Source organism: Staurois parvus, unplaced genomic scaffold (genome assembly GCF_062004578.1).
Source record: "Staurois parvus isolate SC_StPar_1 unplaced genomic scaffold, SC_StPar_1.0 ptg000457l, whole genome shotgun sequence".
NCBI classification, from domain to species: Eukaryota; Metazoa; Chordata; class Amphibia; order Anura; family Ranidae; genus Staurois; species Staurois parvus.
The window spans coordinates 1,131,432-1,147,886 of NW_028318253.1; the positions used below are offsets into that span (position 1 = coordinate 1,131,432).

Below are 16,455 nucleotides of genomic sequence, written 5' to 3' on the forward strand. Positions count from 1 at the left end.
CCCTGGGCCATCGCTTTTATTCACTGGATTTCAGTTCTTTCAATCATGGAGGCTCAGCATCACTTGTGGACATTACCTGTATACCTAGGAACTCCCACTCTTCAGACTGACATCCAGCCATCCTGACATTTGCACAACTCCTCGCAAAAGCCAGCCTGCTGCTTACATCAGGATTGAGGGCTCTTTAAAGGAGTACTGAGGCAGGGTGCTGTGACATTTACAGAAAGATATATAGAGCACCCTGCCAGGCCCTCCCGCCAGCCATGCTCAGCCTGCATTGCATAGATAAGTACAGAGACCCACTGATGACAATACTGTGTATAACATAATATATTTAATGAAAACAGAAAGACGATATGTAACGTGCAGTGCAGGAGTCTCCAAACGTTCTAGACATAGGGCTATATTACAGTCCTTCAAACTTTACGGGGGCCGGACTGTAGAGGGTGGAAAAAGAATGTGTCTTGGCATCAAAGGGAGTAAATAATGCCCCATCAATGGCATTAGGGGAGTAATATTGCCTCTTTGTTGTCAACAATGTTAGGACTAGTGCACCATTGTTGGTGTCAATGAGAGGAATAGTGCCCCATCATTGGTATTAGGGGGATGAATAGTGCCTCTTTGTTGTTAACAATGTTAGAAATCATGCCTCAACAGTGGTGTCAGTGGGAAGAATAGTGCCCCATCAGTGGTGTCAGTGGGAAGAATAGTGCCCCATCGTTGGTATGAGTGGGAGGAATAGTGCCCCATCGTTGGTATGAGTGGGAGGAATAGTGCCCCATCAGTGGTGTCAGTGGGAGGAATAGTGCCCCATCGTTGGTATGAGTGGAAGGAATAGTGCCCCATCGTTGGTATGAGTGGAAGGAATAGTGCCCCATCGTTGGTATGAGTGGAAGGAATAGTGCCCCATCGTTGGTATGAGTGGAAGGAATAGTGCCCCATCGTTGGTATGAGTGGAAGGAATAGTGCCCCATCGTTGGTATGAGTGGAAGGAATAGTGCCCCATCGTTGGTATGAGTGGAAGGAATAGTGCCCCATCGTTGGTATGAGTGGAAGGAATAGTGCCCCATCGTTGGTATGAGTGGAAGGAATAGTGTCCCATCGTTGGTATGAGTGGAAGGAATAGTGTCCCATCGTTGGTATGAGTGGAAGGAATAGTGTCCCATCGTTGGTATGAGTGGAAGGAATAGTGTCCCATCGTTGGTATGAGTGGAAGGAATAGTGTCCCATCGTTGGTATGAGTGGAAGGAATAGTGTCCCATCGTTGGTATGAGTGGAAGGAATAGTGTCCCATCGTTGGTATGAGTGGAAGGAATAGTGTCCCATCGTTGGTATGAGTGGAAGGAATAGTGTCCCATCGTTGGTATGAGTGGAGGGAATAGTGTCCCATCGTTGGTATGAGTGGAGGAAATAGTGTCCCATCGTTGGTATGAGTGGAGGGAATAGTGTCCCATCGTTGGTATGAGTGGAGGGAATAGTGTCCCATCGTTGGTATGAGTGGAAGGAATAGTGTCCCATCGTTGGTATGAGTGGAAGGAATAGTGTCCCATCGTTGGTATGAGTGGAAGGAATAGTGTCCCATCGTTGGTATGAGTGGAAGGAATAGTGTCCCATCGTTGGTATGAGTGGAAGGAATAGTGTCCCATCGTTGGTATGAGTGGAAGGAATAGTGTCCCATCGTTGGTATGAGTGGAAGGAATAGTGTCCCATCGTTGGTATGAGTGGAAGGAATAGTGTCCCATCGTTGGTATGAGTGGAAGGAATAGTGTCCCATCGTTGGTATGAGTGGAAGGAATAGTGTCCCATCGTTGGTATGAGTGGAAGGAATAGTGTCCCATCGTTGGTATGAGTGGAAGGAATAGTGTCCCATCGTTGGTATGAGTGGAAGGAATAGTGTCCCATCGTTGGTATGAGTGGAAGGAATAGTGTCCCATCGTTGGTATGAGTGGAAGGAATAGTGTCCCATCGTTGGTATGAGTGGAAGGAATAGTGTCCCATCGTTGGTATGAGTGGAAGGAATAGTGTCCCATCGTTGGTATGAGTGGAAGGAATAGCGTCCCATCGTTGGTATGAGTGGAAGGAATAGCGTCCCATCGTTGGTATGAGTGGAAGGAATAGCGTCCCATCGTTGGTATGAGTGGAAGGAATAGCGTCCCATCGTTGGTATGAGTGGAAGGAATAGCGTCCCATCGTTGGTATGAGTGGAAGGAATAGCGTCCCATCGTTGGTATGAGTGGAAGGAATAGCGTCCCATCGTTGGTATGAGTGGAAGGAATAGCGTCCCATCGTTGGTATGAGTGGAAGGAATAGCGTCCCATCGTTGGTATGAGTGGAAGGAATAGCGTCCCATCGTTGGTATGAGTGGAAGGAATAGCGTCCCATCGTTGGTATGAGTGGAAGGAATAGCGTCCCATCGTTGGTATGAGTGGAAGGAATAGCGTCCCATCGTTGGTATGAGTGGAAGGAATAGCGTCCCATCGTTGGTATGAGTGGAAGGAATAGCGTCCCATCGTTGGTATGAGTGGAAGGAATAGCGTCCCATCGTTGGTATGAGTGGAAGGAATAGCGTCCCATCGTTGGTATGAGTGGAAGGAATAGCGTCCCATCGTTGGTATGAGTGGAAGGAATAGCGTCCCATCGTTGGTATGAGTGGAAGGAATAGCGTCCCATCGTTGGTATGAGTGGAAGGAATAGCGTCCCATCGTTGGTATGAGTGGAAGGAATAGCGTCCCATCGTTGGTATGAGTGGAAGGAATAGCGTCCCATCGTTGGTATGAGTGGAAGGAATAGCGTCCCATCGTTGGTATGAGTGGAAGGAATAGCGTCCCATCGTTGGTATGAGTGGAAGGAATAGCGTCCCATCGTTGGTATGAGTGGAAGGAATAGCGTCCCATCGTTGGTATGAGTGGAAGGAATAGCGTCCCATCGTTGGTATGAGTGGAAGGAATAGCGTCCCATCGTTGGCATGAGTGGAAGGAATAGCGTCCCATCGTTGGCATGAGTGGAAGGAATAGCGTCCCATCGTTGGCATGAGTGGAAGGAATAGCGTCCCATCGTTGGCATGAGTGGAAGGAATAGCGTCCCATCGTTGGCATGAGTGGAAGGAATAGCGTCCCATCGTTGGCATGAGTGGAAGGAATAGCGTCCCATCGTTGGCATGAGTGGAAGGAATAGCGTCCCATCGTTGGCATGAGTGGAAGGAATAGCGTCCCATCGTTGGCATGAGTGGAAGGAATAGTGTCCCATCGTTGGCATGAGTGGAAGGAATAGTGTCCCATCGTTGGCATGAGTGGAAGGAATAGTGTCCCATCGTTGGCATGAGTGGAAGGAATAGTGTCCCATCGTTGGCATGAGTGGAAGGAATAGTGTCCCATCGTTGGCATGAGTGGAAGGAATAGTGTCCCATCGTTGGCATGAGTGGAAGGAATAGTGTCCCATCGTTGGCATGAGTGGAAGGAATAGTGTCCCATCGTTGGCATGAGTGGAAGGAATAGTGTCCCATCGTTGGCATGAGTGGAAGGAATAGTGTCCCATCGTTGGCATGAGTGGAAGGAATAGTGTCCCATCGTTGGCATGAGTGGAAGGAATAGTGTCCCATCGTTGGCATGAGTGGAAGGAATAGTGTCCCATCGTTGGCATGAGTGGAAGGAATAGTGTCCCATCGTTGGCATGAGTGGAAGGAATAGTGTCCCATCGTTGGCATGAGTGGAAGGAATAGTGTCCCATCGTTGGCATGAGTGGAAGGAATAGTGTCCCATCGTTGGCATGAGTGGAAGGAATAGTGTCCCATCGTTGGCATGAGTGGAAGGAATAGTGCCCCATCGTTGGTATGAGTGGAAGGAATAGTGCCCCATCGTTGGTATGAGTGGAAGGAATAGTGCCCCATCGTTGGTATGAGTGGAAGGAATAGTGCCCCATCGTTGGTATGAGTGGAAGGAATAGTGCCCCATCGTTGGTATGAGTGGAAGGAATAGTGCCCCATCGTTGGTATGAGTGGAAGGAATAGTGCCCCATCGTTGGTATGAGTGGAAGGAATAGTGCCCCATCGTTGGTATGAGTGGAAGGAATAGTGCCCCATCGTTGGTATGAGTGGAAGGAATAGTGTCCCATCGTTGGTATGAGTGGAAGGAATAGTGTCCCATCGTTGGTATGAGTGGAAGGAATAGTGTCCCATCGTTGGTATGAGTGGAAGGAATAGTGTCCCATCGTTGGTATGAGTGGAAGGAATAGTGTCCCATCGTTGGTATGAGTGGAAGGAATAGTGTCCCATCGTTGGTATGAGTGGAAGGAATAGTGTCCCATCGTTGGTATGAGTGGAAGGAATAGTGTCCCATCGTTGGTATGAGTGGAGGGAATAGTGTCCCATCGTTGGTATGAGTGGAGGGAATAGTGTCCCATCGTTGGTATGAGTGGAGGGAATAGTGTCCCATCGTTGGTATGAGTGGAGGGAATAGTGTCCCATCGTTGGTATGAGTGGAGGGAATAGTGTCCCATCGTTGGTATGAGTGGAAGGAATAGTGTCCCATCGTTGGTATGAGTGGAAGGAATAGTGTCCCATCGTTGGTATGAGTGGAAGGAATAGTGTCCCATCGTTGGTATGAGTGGAAGGAATAGTGTCCCATCGTTGGTATGAGTGGAAGGAATAGTGTCCCATCGTTGGTATGAGTGGAAGGAATAGTGTCCCATCGTTGGTATGAGTGGAAGGAATAGTGTCCCATCGTTGGTATGAGTGGAAGGAATAGTGTCCCATCGTTGGTATGAGTGGAAGGAATAGTGTCCCATCGTTGGTATGAGTGGAAGGAATAGTGTCCCATCGTTGGTATGAGTGGAAGGAATAGTGTCCCATCGTTGGTATGAGTGGAAGGAATAGTGTCCCATCGTTGGTATGAGTGGAAGGAATAGTGTCCCATCGTTGGTATGAGTGGAAGGAATAGTGTCCCATCGTTGGTATGAGTGGAAGGAATAGTGTCCCATCGTTGGTATGAGTGGAAGGAATAGTGTCCCATCGTTGGTATGAGTGGAAGGAATAGTGTCCCATCGTTGGTATGAGTGGAAGGAATAGTGTCCCATCGTTGGTATGAGTGGAAGGAATAGTGTCCCATCGTTGGTATGAGTGGAAGGAATAGCGTCCCATCGTTGGTATGAGTGGAAGGAATAGCGTCCCATCGTTGGTATGAGTGGAAGGAATAGCGTCCCATCGTTGGTATGAGTGGAAGGAATAGCGTCCCATCGTTGGTATGAGTGGAAGGAATAGCGTCCCATCGTTGGTATGAGTGGAAGGAATAGCGTCCCATCGTTGGTATGAGTGGAAGGAATAGCGTCCCATCGTTGGTATGAGTGGAAGGAATAGCGTCCCATCGTTGGTATGAGTGGAAGGAATAGCGTCCCATCGTTGGTATGAGTGGAAGGAATAGCGTCCCATCGTTGGTATGAGTGGAAGGAATAGCGTCCCATCGTTGGTATGAGTGGAAGGAATAGCGTCCCATCGTTGGTATGAGTGGAAGGAATAGCGTCCCATCGTTGGTATGAGTGGAAGGAATAGCGTCCCATCGTTGGTATGAGTGGAAGGAATAGCGTCCCATCGTTGGTATGAGTGGAAGGAATAGCGTCCCATCGTTGGTATGAGTGGAAGGAATAGCGTCCCATCGTTGGTATGAGTGGAAGGAATAGCGTCCCATCGTTGGTATGAGTGGAAGGAATAGCGTCCCATCGTTGGTATGAGTGGAAGGAATAGCGTCCCATCGTTGGTATGAGTGGAAGGAATAGCGTCCCATCGTTGGTATGAGTGGAAGGAATAGCGTCCCATCGTTGGTATGAGTGGAAGGAATAGCGTCCCATCGTTGGTATGAGTGGAAGGAATAGCGTCCCATCGTTGGTATGAGTGGAAGGAATAGCGTCCCATCGTTGGTATGAGTGGAAGGAATAGCGTCCCATCGTTGGTATGAGTGGAAGGAATAGCGTCCCATCGTTGGTATGAGTGGAAGGAATAGCGTCCCATCGTTGGTATGAGTGGAAGGAATAGCGTCCCATCGTTGGCATGAGTGGAAGGAATAGCGTCCCATCGTTGGCATGAGTGGAAGGAATAGCGTCCCATCGTTGGCATGAGTGGAAGGAATAGCGTCCCATCGTTGGCATGAGTGGAAGGAATAGTGTCCCATCGTTGGCATGAGTGGAAGGAATAGTGTCCCATCGTTGGCATGAGTGGAAGGAATAGTGTCCCATCGTTGGCATGAGTGGAAGGAATAGTGTCCCATCGTTGGCATGAGTGGAAGGAATAGTGTCCCATCGTTGGCATGAGTGGAAGGAATAGTGTCCCATCGTTGGCATGAGTGGAAGGAATAGTGTCCCATCGTTGGTATGAGTGGAAGGAATAGTGTCCCATCGTTGGTATGAGTGGAAGGAATAGTGTCCCATCGTTGGTATGAGTGGAAGGAATAGTGTCCCATCGTTGGTATGAGTGGAAGGAATAGTGTCCCATCGTTGGTATGAGTGGAAGGAATAGTGTCCCATCGTTGGTTTGAGTGGAAGGAATAGTGTCCCATCGTTGGTATGAGTGGAAGGAATAGTGTCCCATCGTTGGCATGAGTGGAAGGAATAGTGTCCCATCGTTGGTATGAGTGGAAGGAATAGTGTCCCATCGTTGGTATGAGTGGAAGGAATAGTGTCCCATCGTTGGTATGAGTGGAAGGAATAGTGTCCCATCGTTGGTATGAGTGGAAGGAATAGTGTCCCATCGTTGGTATGAGTGGAAGGAATAGTGTCCCATCGTTGGTATGAGTGGAAGGAATAGTGTCCCATCGTTGGTATGAGTGGAAGGAATAGTGTCCCATCGTTGGTATGAGTGGAAGGAATAGTGTCCCATCGTTGGTATGAGTGGAAGGAATAGTGTCCCATCGTTGGTATGAGTGGAAGGAATAGTGTCCCATCGTTGGTATGAGTGGAAGGAATAGTGTCCCATCGTTGGTATGAGTGGAAGGAATAGTGTCCCATCGTTGGTATGAGTGGAAGGAATAGTGTCCCATCGTTGGTATGAGTGGAAGGAATAGTGTCCCATCGTTGGTATGAGTGGAAGGAATAGTGTCCCATCGTTGGTATGAGTGGAAGGAATAGTGTCCCATCGTTGGTATGAGTGGAAGGAATAGTGTCCCATCGTTGGTATGAGTGGAAGGAATAGTGTCCCATCGTTGGTATGAGTGGAAGGAATAGTGTCCCATCGTTGGTATGAGTGGAAGGAATAGTGTCCCATCGTTGGTATGAGTGGAAGGAATAGTGTCCCATCGTTGGTATGAGTGGAAGGAATAGTGTCCCATCGTTGGTATGAGTGGAAGGAATAGTGTCCCATCGTTGGTATGAGTGGGAGGAATAGTGTCCCATCGTTGGTATGAGTGGAAGGAATAGTGTCCCATCGTTGGTATGAGTGGGAGGAATAGTATTCCATCGTTGGTAAGAGTGGGAGGAATAGTATTCCATCGTTGGTATGAGTGGAAGGAATAGTGTCCCATCGTTGGTATGAGTGGGAGGAATAGTATTCCATCGTTGGTAAGAGTGGGAGGAATAGTATTCCATCGTTGGTATGAGTGGAAGGAATAGTGTTCCATTGTTGGTATGAGTGGGAGGAATAGTATTCCATCGTTGGTAAGAGTGGGAGGAATAGTATTCCATCGTTGGTATGATTGGGAGGTATTGTGCTTCATCATTGCTGTCAGTGGGAGGAATAGTGCCTCTTCATTGGTGTCAATGGGAGGAATAGTGTTCCATCACTGGTAATAGTGTCCTATCTTTGGTGTTAATGGAAGGAATAGTGTCCCATCAGTGGAAGGAATAGTGTCCCATCACTGGTGTCAGTGGAAGGAATAGTGTCCTATCATTGTCGTCTGTGGGAGGAATAGTGTCCCATCTTTGGTGTCAGTGGAAGGCATAGTGTCTCATCATTGATGTCAGTGGGAGGAATAGTGCCCCATCATTGGTGTCAGTGGAAGGAATAGTGTCCATCACTGGTGTCAGTGGAAGGAATAGTGTCCTATCATTGTTGTCTGTGGGAGGAATAGTGTCCCATCTTTGGTGTCAGTGGAAGGCATAGTGTCCCATCATTGAAGTCAGTGGGAGGAATAGTGCTCCATCACTGATGTCAGTAGGAGGAATAGTGTCCTACATTGGTGTCAGTGACGGAAATAGTGCCCCACTGTCGGTGTTAGTGTCAGGAACAATGCCACACTGTTGCTGACAGTGGGGGGAATAATGCCCCAAGGGCCAGATTAAAGCAAGCAAAGGGCTGCATCCACCCCCAGGCCACAGTTTGGAGACCCGTTGTAACGAAATAAAAGTTTTTGTGATTAGGTGTCACTTATGCATGCATTTATATTTGTGTGAGTATGTGGGGGCTCAATTTTTTTTTACAATCACATAGAGGACAAAAAGTGATGATTTTTTGCTTCTACCAGGACCTGGAAGTGACACTTAACACGTTGCTTCCAGGTTATTAGTAGTAAGGCGAAATCAGAGAACAGATATTCACTGACCTCCTTCCCCTCTACTTGGTGACACCCATGTGAGGGGATGGACCCGACATATATGGCACAGCTGCTGGATTGCTTCCATCTGACAACTGGCTTGTGAGGTTTAAAAACTATCCCATCAGCTGCAGCCAAAGGGAGTGTGTGTAAGGCTCCGTTCACACCTATGCAATTTGCTTTTTGTCCATTTTGCTGTGCATTTTGCGATTCGTCTTGCGTTTTTCTACATACGTTTTTGATACATTTTACTGCGTTTTGTTCAGGTTTTTTTTTGTTAAATTGGAATTTTTTTTGTTGCTGGGCAGAATAAAAATGCAAAATGCAGAACCATGCATTTCAGCAGCTTCTCCATTGAACTCTATTGTAGCAAAAACGCTGCTTTTTGCATTTAAAAAAGTCCATGACTGTTTCCAAAACCGCAGCAGCTCAAAAAAGCATTGATGTGAACATGTTCCATAGGAAACCACGTTACATGGACTGTACTGTGTTTCTGCAAAAAGCACTAAAATAGACATTGGTGTGAACGGAGCCTAAAGCCTCGTGCTGCTGGTGGCCATACTGGAACACAGTCCACGCCTGGAGAAGATATGTGCCTCAAGTGCCCTAATCAGGCAGGTAAACCTGGTCAATCTATAAAGACCTCTTCATAGTGGCGCTGATCTCCCCCGGGTAGCAGCATTGTCACACCATTATCTTTTGAAGAAGTGGCATATAGAGATCACAAAACGCGCAGAAATCTGTTTTCTATTGTTTTATAGACAAAGAAATATTCCATTGAGGACATCTGATATCTGTTCCTAGTTTCCATCTAAAAGAAAACTGATGAGGGGCTGTACTGTATGGATGCTGTACTACCAATCAGGGTGGATAAAAATCAATGATTGTTTTTAAAAAAATAAAAAAAATCGGATTTTTTTTTATTTAAATCAGATTTTTTTTTAAATAAAATGCTTTTTGAGGAAAATATATTACCATCCAAAGGTTATTCCATCACGAAATAAAGATTAGTTTTTTAATTATGTAGAATAAGGCTGTATATGTTTAATTTTTTTGGTAAATAAAGTCCATGAATCCATTCACAATGTCATGCTCTTCCAGAGGTTTTTGTAAGATTATTGGGCAGTTTCTCTGCCTACAAGATATTATCACAGATGCTCGGTTTACTTTTGCAGTTCTCAAAACTGAATTTGACTCAGCGGAGATCACATGCCTCTTCTTCACAGCAAAAATGTTATAACATGAACAGAGTTAAGAAAAAGACCTTCATCCTAACTTCTACAAAACTATGAATACAGAATCAACCCCTTCAGTGCTAAGTTTCAAGAAGTTCAGTGAATAGAATAGAAACAATATTTTTCTGATTGTTTGGAGTGGAATAGATCTGCACAAGAAGAAAGTGAAACTAAGTGTGAGGAGGAAGGGGCTGACAGTCTACGTTTCTTAAAATATATATATTTTGTTTAGCCAAATTAGTTAACAAACATGGATGTTTAAGCAAATCACATATGCTGGAATGTTATTGTTTCAGTTGAATAAATCTATTTAAATTGTTATTATTAAGGTAATGATTATTTTTCTCCTTCCTAAGTACAACAGAAAAGTTATCCAAATGTGAATGATTAACCTATTAAACTGGGGATAAAAAAACTAATATGAAAAGTTGTTATTCTAAAAATCTTCATCTACTTGTATATTAAAGTTATACCAGCAAGAATTAGTCTTTATGTAGAAAACTAGGATTTAAATCAAGCCTTACTGACTAGTGATTTAAATCGTAATTTAAATTGTGATTTAAATCAGTTTGATTTAAATCAAATCCACCCTGCTACCAATACATGTGTATCCCGGCCACAGTACATTTTAATTGAAAAAATTGCCCGTGGCAATAGTCAAAGCAGTATTAGAGCTAAAACCAATCATGTAATATATTGCAGCTTACTAATCATTAGATGTGGTGGCTGCATTTGTTTTCTTTTTTTTCAGGCTTTTTCCCCCCTCTGCTTTTACCTGGTGATCTGGCCAGTAACACACCTCCTGTATAAGAGTGCCCCCACTCTGGATGAAGGAGCACAGGGGGGCACCTTTGGACAGCAGCACTGTCGGTCTGAGGGGAGGGGAGTGTTAGGTGTACTAGCAGATTTAAAGGCAAATTTGTCTTTATTGAATTTTATATCAAAGTAAACAATACATAGCAAGAAAATAATAAGAATATCAACAATGGAATGGGCAAAAAAAAAAAAAGAACAGCATAGATATCAGTATAATCTATGGGGATGAAGGAAGGTGAATCCATACAGAGCTATAAAGGGGGCATCCCCAGACATGAGATATTCAATTATACTGAGATTATACAAAAAAACACAAAAAGAATTCACCCAGACAAAGAGAAAGGGAGATAAGAAAGAAAAAAAAAGGGGGGGGAGGAGAAAGGGTAGAGGGAGACACTAGATATAAAGATAATGGAGAAAGAGAGGAAAGCAAAGAAGGAGGGTCTGGAGACGGATATGGCAGCAAATGTAGATAAGGTGACCATCTATCAGAATCTCAAGAGGGTGATCTCAATGGTCGGTCAGTCGCACTCCAATACAGATCACAGGGCTTCACTGAGGAACATGCCCAAATGAAAGAGACTCCGGGGAGGTACTAGCAGATTTATATACACTAACACATTGATGCTAAACTCCAGCTAATACTTTATAATCAGTTACAGCAAGCAGCTTTTTTTTCCCTTTTGGGATAAAGGTTTTACATAAATAAAAGCTGATCACTGTAAGCACCCCTGTCAGTGGTAAATGGTTAGTGTCAACCCTCTAACTGAAACATCTGTAGGAGAGCTTGTTCTGTTGAAAAACAACAAACGTTCCGGCTGGATCATCAAATAGAAATAGAAGAAAGAAATCCTCATGCACACTGGAAGTTTTGCTCACTGATACTCAAATCACATCAAAGTTGATGTGACTTTAGGTCACATAGATCAGAATGGCTGCCATTGAACACAATTGGCTGCAACTTGTTAAGCAACTTTATGTGTCCAAAGTCACATGACAAGTCAAACAAGTGTGAACAGACCCTTAACGCTTGTAAAAGTGTGTAACGTGTTTAGGCGCGGCAAGTGCTTGGGGCGTGAATTCATTTCTACGGTCAGAAGAAGAATTTAAAGCGGAGCTCAACCTAAAAGGGGAAGTTCCGCTTTAATGCTTTGTCCCCCGCTCCCCAATAAGGATTGGCACCTTTGGGGAGCGGGTACCCGAATTTGAAAGGCACTGGCTCCCACTTCCGCTGGTCAGGGGTGGGCAAATTGCGGCTCTCCAGCTGTGGTGGAACTACATTTCCCATGAGGCATTGCAACATTACAAAACTTACAGCTAGGCATGATGGTCCTGCAACAGCTGGAGAGCCGCAGTTTGCCCACCCCTGGCCTAAGTGATCGGAAACAGAAGGTGTCCTCCCCCCTCCCTCCCCATAGTCTTCTGGGACACGTGACAGGTCCCAGAAGACTATGGGGCCATTCACAAAGCACAGCGCTTCTCATGCATGCGCAGTGGGCACCCGATTGTGAAGCCGCAAGCTGTCACAGCCGAGTGCCCACACTAAAGATGCCAGTGCCAGGGAGAGAAGATGGTCGGTGAAATCGGCGGTGGTGAGGACACCGCTGGACCAAGGGACAGGTAAGTGGCTGTATTTTAAAAGTCAGCAGCTACAGTTTTTGTAGCTGCTGACTTTTATTTTTTTTTCCTCCAGCTGGATCTCCGCTTTATTCTGGCCAATGAAATTAATAAATGCTCAAGCACTAACCGAGTCTAGTGTTTGTATGTGTCAAGAGCTTTTTCTGCCAAATCGATTCTGCTCCTGGGTGCACTAGCAATGTTTTTTTTCTGCCTCTAGATGCCTATGTGTGCCTGGACACACAGAATGACATGGAAGGGCGTTTAGAAAAAAAAATGTCAGCCGCCCCTAGGAGCAGCTAAAAAAAAAACCGCCCAACGTGCATTAGGCCTAATACTTTATAATCAGTTACAGCAAACAGTTTTAATTTTCTTTAAGGATAAAGGTTTTACACAAATAAAAGCTGATCATTGTAAGCACCCATCCGTGGTAAATAGGTTTGTCTCAATCCTCCACCTGCCACATCTGCAGCACAGCTTGTTCTATTGAGAAACAGACTTTTTGGCTAGATCACCAGATAAAAATAAAGAAATCCTAAAAAAAAGAAAACTAATGCAGTAGTCACATTTAAGAATTGGTAAGCTGTAATATGTTTGCTTTTGGGTTTAATACTGCTTTAACCACTTCCCGACCGCCCTATTGCAGAAGTACTGCTACAGGGCGGCAGGGATGCGCAAAATCACGTATGTATATGTGATTTTGTATTTTTGGGTAGGAAATGTGGGTACACACTCGCCAAAGGTGCGGATCCTTAACAGGAAGCGGATACCCAAATTTAAAAGGTACCCACTCCTACTTCCACTGCGATCGCCTAGGGGAATCAGAAGCTATCCTCCCCCCATAGTGTTCTGGGACACGACAGGTCCCAAGAGACTACAGGGACATTCATAAAGCGCAGCACTTCTCACGGATGCGCAGTGGGCACCCAGCTGTGAAGCCGCAAGCTGTCACAGCCGGGTGCCCACAATGAAGATGCCGGTGCCAGGGAGAGAAGACGGCCGGTGAAACCAGCCGTGGTGAGGACACCGCTGGACTGAGGGACAGGTAAGTGCCTGTATTTTAAAAGTCAGAAGCTACATTATTTTGTAGCTGCTTTTTATTCTTTTCAACTGGAACTCCGCTTTAAGTGTCATTTCTGTTTGCTGCTTTGTTCCTCTGCTATCAGAATGAGTCACTTCTGACAAGTTTTCCTGACACCAAGAGAAAAATTATGACAGGGAAAGGAGCTCCAACAGACTGACAGCCTCAACTGTGCTGTGTGAAGGGGGGAGGGTGTCCCTTCCCTCCAATCAGCTCTCAGAGCTCTCCAGTGTGTAATTTCAGCTCCCCGCTCCTTTTTTCCTAGACAAGCTTTATAAATTCAGCAGTTTGAGTGTATTGAAGAGAATAGTGCAGATAAACAGGTACAACTTAAGTGGGAGGATTTGTTTACAACCACTTTAAGTCTCAGTTCACACTACAGTTCGCATGGGAATTGCACAGGAAATGCACCGCAATCTGCATGCGATTCAGTGCGGTGCGATTTGAGCCATTCATTTTGAATGGGCTGAAATTTCACCAAATCTGTGCAGGCGCCGGTTGAGCCGCAATTGTCATTTTTTACTATGCGATCCAGTGCAGGCAAACTCACTGCATTTGCGACCGGCATTTGGGGTGTTAACTTTGTATCAACGCCCAAAGGTCACAAAGCACAGTGCAACTGCAATGCGGGAAAAGCGCAGGGATCGCTGCATGCATATGCGTGGATCAGGGGCGGACTGACAACTAATGGGGCCCCCGGGCAATAGGGGATCATGGGGCCCCTGTGTCCTTGCCCAAACTCATAAAAGCCTATGAAAAAGGTACCAGGGGCATCTCATGGGGGCCCCCTACTGACCTTGGGCAGTGCCCAAGTTTCCAAATGGTCAGCCCGCCCCTGTGTGGACCTAGTCTGCTTTCACACTTCCGTGATGCGTTTTTCTCACACCGCGGCATACCCACGTGTTTGCAGCGAGTTAGCGGCGCTTTCCTAGTGAGTTATATTGCATCCCGTGTGTTTGGTGCACGTTCAGGAAGGCTGAATTCACGCCTGAGCGTTTTGTGAACATACGCAAAAACACACCTTTTGCGTGTTCACAAAACGCGTGATAAATGCATGTTGCGCTTGCAGTTCCATTAATGGCGCTGTAAACGCTGCAAGTAGACGCATGTTTCTGTACAAAACGCACAGCATACACGCAGCTTAAAAATGCACCATGCTCAACGCCCGAAAAGGTATGTGCGCTACGTTGGCGCATGTAGGATTGAGTGTCGCGCAAAAACGCACAATCACGTAACGCTCGGTGCGACTTCAGCCTCAGAGCCCCATTTCAGCCAAATAAATGTGTGCGGATCACGTTGGGGGTGTCGGTTTTGACCCCCATATGGGGCTGTATGGAAGCAGAACCCCTCCTCCTGGTATCCACACACAGGGACTGTCCATAGGACAGGTCCGGGCAATCCTCCTGTACATATACAGTGAGTGGGGGGATGGTCAGGCCTCTAAGCTCCAGGCAGGTCCTCTTTATTACACCCTCTCCTCAACCACACACCCCGCTCACACCGGAACATACCATCCGTACACGTTTCCCGGGAAGATGCCGCGAACAAACCTCCCGCCCCGGAAGTGATCTCCGACCTGTGGCACAGTATGCACAGGAAGCCGGCGGCAGCCATGTTTGAGCACCCGGAAGAGGTCTTTGAGGTAGCCATTTTTGTCCTCCCGGAAATTGTATGGGCGCCTTATTTGTACACCCTAAAAAAAATTGTGTGAGAGAACGTGTGTGTATTGTACAATGTGAGATACAGAAAGTAGCAGGATATAGTTTATGTTACATTATATTTGATGTCCTTTATATTTAAATTCTTTTTGGTCGTCATATTCACTTGTTACGGGTACTTATATAGCGCCATCAATTTACGCAGCGCTTTACATATATATTGTACATTCAAATCAGTCCCTAACCCTCAAGGGGTGTACAATCTAAGGTCCCTAACTTACATTCATACACACACATACTAGGGCCAATTTAGACAGGATCCAATTAACCTATCAGCATGTCTTTGGAGTGTGGGAGGAAACTGGAGTACCTGAAGGAAAGCCATGCAGGCACAGGGAGAACATACAAACTCTAGGCAGGTGGTGCCATGTTTGGGATTCAAACCTGCAACCCCAGTGCTGCCAGGCGGAAGTGCTAACCATTTAGCCACTGTGCTGCCTGTTCAGTTGCTTTTACTATTATTGTTGTTATTAACCCCTTGCCCTCCTGAGGATTTACCCCCCTTCCTGACCAGGCCATTGTTTGCGTTACGGCGCTGTGTTACTTTGACTGACAATTGCGCGTTCATGCAACGCTGTACCCAAATGAAATTTACGTCTTTTTTTTCCTCACGAATTGAGCTTTCTTTTAGTGGTATTTGATCGCCTGTGCGTTTTTTATTTTTTGTGCTATTAAAAACATTTTTTAAGAAAAAAACAATATTTTTGACTTTGCTTTTAAACATGTCTAGTAAAAAAATTAAAAAATCAAATTTCGTCATTAGTTTAGGCCAAAATGTATTCTGCTACATGTCTTTGCTAAAAATAAAATCCAACACGTGTAAATTAGTTGGTTTATGTGAAAATTATAGTGTTTACAGATGGCGGTATTTATACTGGAAGTTTTTTTTACTAGTAATGGTGGCGATCAGACTTATAGCAGGACTGCAGCAGGCATTCTGACACTGGGGGGGAACTGACTTGGTGTCACTGAAATCCCCAGTGACACCAATAAAGTGATCAGTGCTAATAAAAAGCACTGACAGTGTACTAATGCCACTGGGCAGGAAGGGGTTAACGTGGGGCGATCAAAGAGTTAACTGTGCGCTGTTTCACAGTATGCTGTGTGTGTGCTTTACACTGTAAGCACACTGCTTTGTATGGCTCTGCTATGCCAGCAAAGCAGTGTGCAGGAGCTAACAAGGGAGAGATCTGTGTTGTTTATACACAGGTCTCTCCCCCATTGGAGGTACGGCCGGGATCTGGTGGTTGATAGCAGTGGCCGCAAATAGCGGCACGGGTAGGACGCGCGTGCAGCTCGCGCCACCTACCTGGAAATGCAAAATCGTGTGTGTGTGTGTGTGGTTTTGCGCACCCCTACTGCCCTGTAGCAGTATTTCTGCTATAGGGCGGAGGGGAAGCGGATTGTTGTCATTACAGTATTATTATTATTGTAATTTTTATTGCAGAATATAATTTTTTCAGTTTACGTTCGGGCGT

General features: G+C 45.8%; 1 protein-coding gene across 1 annotated transcript in view; it reads right to left on the reverse strand.

Moving 5' to 3' along the window:
- Nucleotides 1-14,837, reverse strand: part of XRCC1 (X-ray repair cross complementing 1) — a 52,111-nt gene extending 37,274 nt beyond the window's left edge. Inside the window, exon 1 of the mRNA XM_089688868.1 lies at nt 14,771-14,837. The gene's annotated coding sequence lies outside the window, so the exon portion shown is untranslated. The remainder of the gene's footprint in view (nt 1-14,770) is intronic.
- Between the last annotated feature and the right edge of the window lie 1,618 nt (nt 14,838-16,455).